This window comes from Canis aureus, chromosome 10 (assembly GCF_053574225.1).
Source record: "Canis aureus isolate CA01 chromosome 10, VMU_Caureus_v.1.0, whole genome shotgun sequence".
Taxonomy (NCBI): Eukaryota; Metazoa; Chordata; class Mammalia; order Carnivora; family Canidae; genus Canis; species Canis aureus.
The window spans coordinates 67,710,904-67,717,012 of record NC_135620.1 but is presented as its reverse complement, the minus strand read 5'-3'; the positions used below and the strand labels follow the sequence as shown (position 1 = coordinate 67,717,012).

Genomic DNA, 6,109 nt, shown 5'->3' with positions numbered 1-6,109 from the left:
GAGCCTGTGGTTCAGGCATTCCATAAGTTCTGGATAGTGATGCTAGCTGAGGCCCCAAGGGCAGGAATGGCAATGGCCATATAGATGTTTATTCCTTGGAATATTCCACAGCCCTTCTAGCTTGGAAGAGGCTCAACCTAGTCAACTTGCCACTAAGTTGCCAGTTGGTGTCCTCAAGAAATGGTCTGTACTAGGAGCTCTGAGTTGGTCCATGCTTATGTCCATACTTGGGCTTGGAGGAGGTCTCCGTAGCTGGCATTTTGGACATTTAGGAGCAGCACCAGAAAAGTCAGCTTTGGTATGTGGGAGTCTATAGCTTCCCTCTCTGCCATGGTGGCCCCTTCATTCATGTGTCCACTGTGCTGTTGACAAAGGCTGGCTCAGCATTCCTGCTTGTGGAGAAGTGTGGAAATTCTACTTCTTCCCTCTCCTTTATCAGTCAGAAGAATTATGGAAGGAGGAGGATCATGTTCATTCAACTTCATCTTGGAATAGATTATGATGCTGAGTGTAATTTACACTTGCCAAAACCTATCCCTAATGGGTCAGGTCTAAGTTTCTACAAGTCAGTCCTGATCTTGTTCTGGGACAAAGTCCAGTTATAGTTATTGTTGTTAACCTTTCAGAAACTTAAAGTCTCAGAAATGGGCCTTATTATTTATTTATTTTTTTAAAAAAATATTTGAATGGTTCTCATTTATTTAGAATAAAGACTGAAATTCTTACCAGCCTACAAGAGTAGCATAATGATCTGGCAACTGCCTATTACTCTTGTCTTGTTTCGTGCTTCTATTTCCCCCTTGCTCATGGCTTTCTTTCTTTTATTTTTATTTTTTTTACATTTTTTTAATTTGAATTCAATTTGCCAACTATAGTGTAACACCCAGTGCTCATCCCATCAAGTGCCCTCCCCTGTGCCCCGTCACCCAGTTACCCCAAGAAATGGGTTTTAAAGATAACTTTTCATAGATATTGTTCTAGATCTTTTCTTGGGAATTAGAGATAAGTCAGCTTCATCAGCAAATTCTATCAAGGCTCAATGGCCTTTTCTTCTGATCATACTGCACTGTCTCAGGAGTTTTAAAGTGTTCTGTGTTACTGTTTCAAACTCCTTATAGTCCATCTGCATGGTGCAAACTAGCAGTGACTCCTGCGAGGTTACCTCTTGTCTGCATAGTAATCCTCCCAAGGTTGTGGCCACATCTTATATTAAATTAGTTCCTATTCTAAGGTTTGTAATCTTTCCATGGTGCCCACATGAGGTGGCCAAGGATTCTTAGCAGTTATGAATAAGGGCTCCAGCCTTAGTTGGTGTTGTGGGCAGAATTGTGTCTCCCCAAAATTTATATGTTGAAGTACCAACCCTGCAGAATGTGACTATATTTGGAGATAGGGCCTTTAAAAAGATAACTCAGGTAAAATGAGGTTCATATGGGTGGGTTCTGGCCCAAAAAGGCCAGTGTCCTCATAAAGGGATTAGGACACAGACATGCACAGACTACGGGGAGACCAAGTGAAGACATATGGAAAAAACTGTCATCAGCAAGCTTAGGAGGGAGACCTCAAAGAAACAACCATACCAACACCTTAATCTTGAACTTCTAACCTCCAGATCAGTGTAACAACACGTTATTGTTGTTTAAGCCACAAACACTATATACTATTTTGTTCTGGCACCGCCAACAACCTGATATAGTGGATGTGAATCTCAATCAATGAACTTAGATATTCAAGAAGTATTTTCCTATATTTCAGATTAAATTCTTACTCTTGATCTCCCATTCTTCAGGGTTGCCAGGTAAACATGAGCTCAGTTCTTTTGGAGTTTTCTTCCATTCTTAGGGAATGAACTATACACATGTATCCAGCTCAGTTATCCTTCCAGAGTTTTGTATAATGTCAGTGTGTTGCAGGGACTCATCTACCTAAGGCCCATTTGGTTTTAGAACTTGCCTCTAAGACTTCCTTTGTCCAAAGTCCCCTGTTGCTGTGTCACCTGTGAGACATAAGCATCTGTTACTAAGCTGTTCTAGATCTTATCTACCTGAACACATCTTGAAGTCTTTTCTTTTCAAGGGTGTTGCTTGGAAAATTTGCTAGGAAGAAGGGCAGAGGTGCCTTCTATTCTTGGGATACACAAACCCTTCTCTGTCACTCTCCTTCTCCAAGAGAACTGTTTTTCTTTCAGGCCTATACATAACACTCTATACCTATAAATCTTTTTATCCTAAGAGCTTAGACTCTCTGCAAAGATTTTTGGCTCTTTTGTTCTCTGTTCTGCACACCTTCCTGGGCAATGAGCACAGAGAAGAAAACATTGAATAAAAATCTTAAAATGTGGTCCTGTCATATAATTAGCATATCCCACTAAGGGCAGAAGAAACTATACACTATTAATTATAGAAATATATTCCATGGTTACACAGAATTAAGATAATATCACAGGCTTTATACATAGGAGTAATCTACTGACTTATTATAAAGTTAATTTTTCTTAGGACATGTTTGTTATGTGTCTTGGTTTTAGACGGGAGCATAATTGCTTTCTGCTCTCAGGTGTCGTAGTGCCTATATGTGTCTAATCACAACAGTAGCTCCCAGAGGATGTGATGGCTGAGCATTATTCCATGTTTGTTTTAGGAATATTATTGTGTGGATAGATTCAAATCATTTCACATACATGTAAAAATATAGCATTTAGGCATAATCTACAAACAATAAATTACAATGATCTTAAATGTTCGGTTCAATGAGTCTGGGCAATTATATACACCCATGTTACCAACACCCAAAGCAAGATATAGGACATTTCCTTCACCCCAGGAATTCACTCAATCTCTATTCCCAAGGCAATCATTGTTCTGTTTCTAACATTATAGAGGAATTTGGCCTGTTCTAGAACTTCACAGAAATGAAAGCATACAATATGATTCTGTCTTATGTGTGTCTTCTTTTGTTCAGCATGTTTTTGAGATTAATCCATATTTTTGGGTATAGCAGGAGTTTGTTCTTGATGTCACTCATTCATCTTCCAAGCATGTCCTTTTTTTTTAGACCTTTGGAATTTACCGTGTCTCTGCTTCTGGCAGAGTATATGTTGGCAGAGGCATTCGGTACAATGTAATCAGTGCTTCATCAAGCAGAGTTTGGGCACAGGTGTAACATCTCTAACTTGCCCACTATTGGAGAATGCCCACTCCAGAAGGCAGTACATCAGAATTTCTTCTTTTCTCAGGTCAATCCACAGAGGTCACTGATCAGCTGAGAATACAGCCAAAATGTGTGTGAGTATATAAATTAGTTAAGCCAAGTTAACTGATAGATTGCTCACATTTATTGGTTCGAAGAACAAGAAATTTCTTTTTCAGGTAAAAGTCCAGAGAGGGTGTTCATATCAGTAGATAGGCTCTTCTCCATACGGACACTAAGGTGTCAGGACTTCGTCATCTTCAACCCATGGCTCCAAGGTTGGCTCCAACATCTCAGTCAACCAAAAGGGACAAAGACCATAAGGAAGCACTTGTGAGGGAATTTTATAGATAGTCCCAGACTTGCCAGAAGTCACTTATGCTCAGATTCTACTGGGGAGAACTGAGCTATGTGGCCTCAGCTACCTATAAGAGAGGCTGGGAAATCTAGTCTAGCTGGTGCCCAAGAAGGCAAGAAGGGATATTACTGTAGTCAGAGGCCTCTGCTACAATATGTATGCTCCACATTTATTTGTAGAGCAGTTTCATGGCTCTGATTAGGTTGTCAAAGTGGTCTACACCCAAAAATGTTTCAGAGCCTCCTGTACCACTAGTACTGCTGCTTTTACCTTGCTCTCTACAAGGTGTAAGGGCTATGAAGTCAAAACAACAGAGATGACAAAATACGCCTGACTTAGGAAAACCCTCTGCCCTACTTCTGCCCAGGGCGGCCCAGGGCTGTTCATATCCCTTGGAATACCCTTTGCAGGGCTTGAAGCAGACGTCATATCGACTACCAGAACTCACAGGATCCAGCATATTGGAATCAAATTTTTTTGAAAGAAAAGACATCTGTTTATGGTTTGTAGTTTTTGTGCTTTGTGTAAGGACTTCTTCTCTACCCTGAAATGATGAAGATATTCTGAAAATCTGGAGGTTTTGCCTTGCTAGTAAGATCATTAAGAACGTACTTTTGTTTACAGTGTGAGGTAGGGATCTCATTTTTAAAAATATAGAAAAGAGAGTGCTAATTATCTCAGCACCATTAATTAAACAGATCATCTTTGATTAATTTGCATTGACTTATCTGTCATTTGTATGTATGGTTCTGTTTCTGAACCTACTATTTTCTTTCACTAGATTATTGAATGACATAATAGACCTTGCAGGTCTATGCGGTTCTGTTTTGGAACCTGCTTTTTTTGTTCATTAGATTATAGACCAATCACTGTACCAATACCACATTCTTACAATATGAAGCTTTTGATATCAAAAGGGAAAATTTTCCCTCCCTATGCTTCTCCAGAATTGTCTTGGTCATTCTTGGCCTCTTCCAATTCCTCATGAATTTTGGAATCACTTTGTCAGGGTCTATGAAAGATCCTATATTATAATTTGGAGTAAATTGTTTTGGGGTCATGGAATCTTCTCATCCATGAACATGATGTATCTCTCCATTTATTTAGGCTTTTCTCTGTATTTCAATAAGGCTTTATAATTTTCACCACAGATACTATGAGTTTTTATTCAAGTTCTAAGATTGGTTGCTACTATGAATGAGACCTTTAAGAATTTATAATATCTAATGGGCTATGGCTTCTTTGTATATTGACCTTTTATTCAACAATGCTGCTAAGCTCTCTTATTTGTTCTATTAATTCATTAGATTTGCTTGAATTTCTTAGCAGATAACTACATCATCAATAAATCATATTTTCTTGTTTTTTTTGACCCTTATAGCTTCTCATTTGTGTGTGTGTGTGTGTGTGTGTTATTGGCAAGGGGCTTCAGTACAATGCTGAGTAGAAATGGTAAAGATGGTAAAGCTGTCCTTAATGTTTAATGAATTAAGATTAAGAATAATGTTTCTAGAAATAGGTTATTGGTAGCAACTCTTTATTGTATTTAGGACATTTCTTCCTTTCCTAGTTTGCTAGGATTTAAAAAAAAAAATGAATGGCAAATTCCTTTGTATTTTCTAATATTAAATCGTCCTTATATTATGGTGTCAAACTGATGTGCTTATGAAGTATATATTTTTAAAACCCATGCTGAACTGGGTTGAATAACATTGTATTTAAGAATAACATTTTTTAATGCCTTTTGAGATTGGCTAATAATTTTCCTTTCTACATTTTTTTCTGATTTTAGTATTAAGATTTTATTAGCTCATAAAATCATCGAGATGCTTTCCTTCTTATCTTTGAACCATTTGAAATAGAGAGTGTCTATGAAGATTTCATAAACCTTTCTCACTAAATCTTTGAGCTTTCTTATAGGTAGATTTAGAAATGGGAATTCAGTTTATTTAATGGTTATAAATATATTCATGTTTTAAATTTTTTGAATCAATAGTTTTTATAATTTATATTTGGTAAGAAATATTTATTTTCACTAAGTTTTTAATGTTCAGAAAGGATGTATTACTATACTATTCTCTTAGAATTAAAAAAATTCTACTGAAACTATAATTATAGTCTCATTCATAGTCTTATTTTTTCCTCCACTATGTATTTTTTTTAGCAATTTACCTCTTTTTATTTTTGTTTTATGACCCTTTCTATGACTTCTTTGTATAAAGGTCTATTGCTAGCTCTAAAATTATACATGTAACACATGTTTTTTTTTCTTCTTCATTTGCTTTTTTCTTCTCCTTTTGTTTTCTAGCAAAGCCTTTTTTACTTGGGTGAGGAAGACCACGGGAAAGCAATTGCTAGGCCTTGATTGCTTCACACTACCTAGATTATTTGTGCAGAAATGTGTGGTGAGAAGCAGGTGAGCACAGAGGCACCACATTGAGGGTTTTCATTTCATTGCAAGGTAGCCCTCACACTAGGCTGCTGGGCACACAATCCCAATGTCTCCTCCCCATTCCTGGAGTCTCCTTATGCACTTCTACCCTCAAGAGCATTTTGTTTTGT

At 37.4% G+C, this 6,109-nt stretch overlaps 1 long non-coding RNA gene across 1 annotated transcript; it reads left to right on the top strand.

The window, feature by feature from the left end:
• Nucleotides 1-1,056: 1,056 nt before the first annotated feature.
• Nucleotides 1,057-5,350, top strand: LOC144322651 (uncharacterized). Its single transcript, XR_013388310.1, has 2 exons — nucleotides 1,057-3,467; nucleotides 3,958-5,350. It is a non-coding gene; the product is annotated as an uncharacterized LOC144322651 (long non-coding RNA).
• The last annotated feature ends 759 nt before the right edge of the window (nucleotides 5,351-6,109 follow it).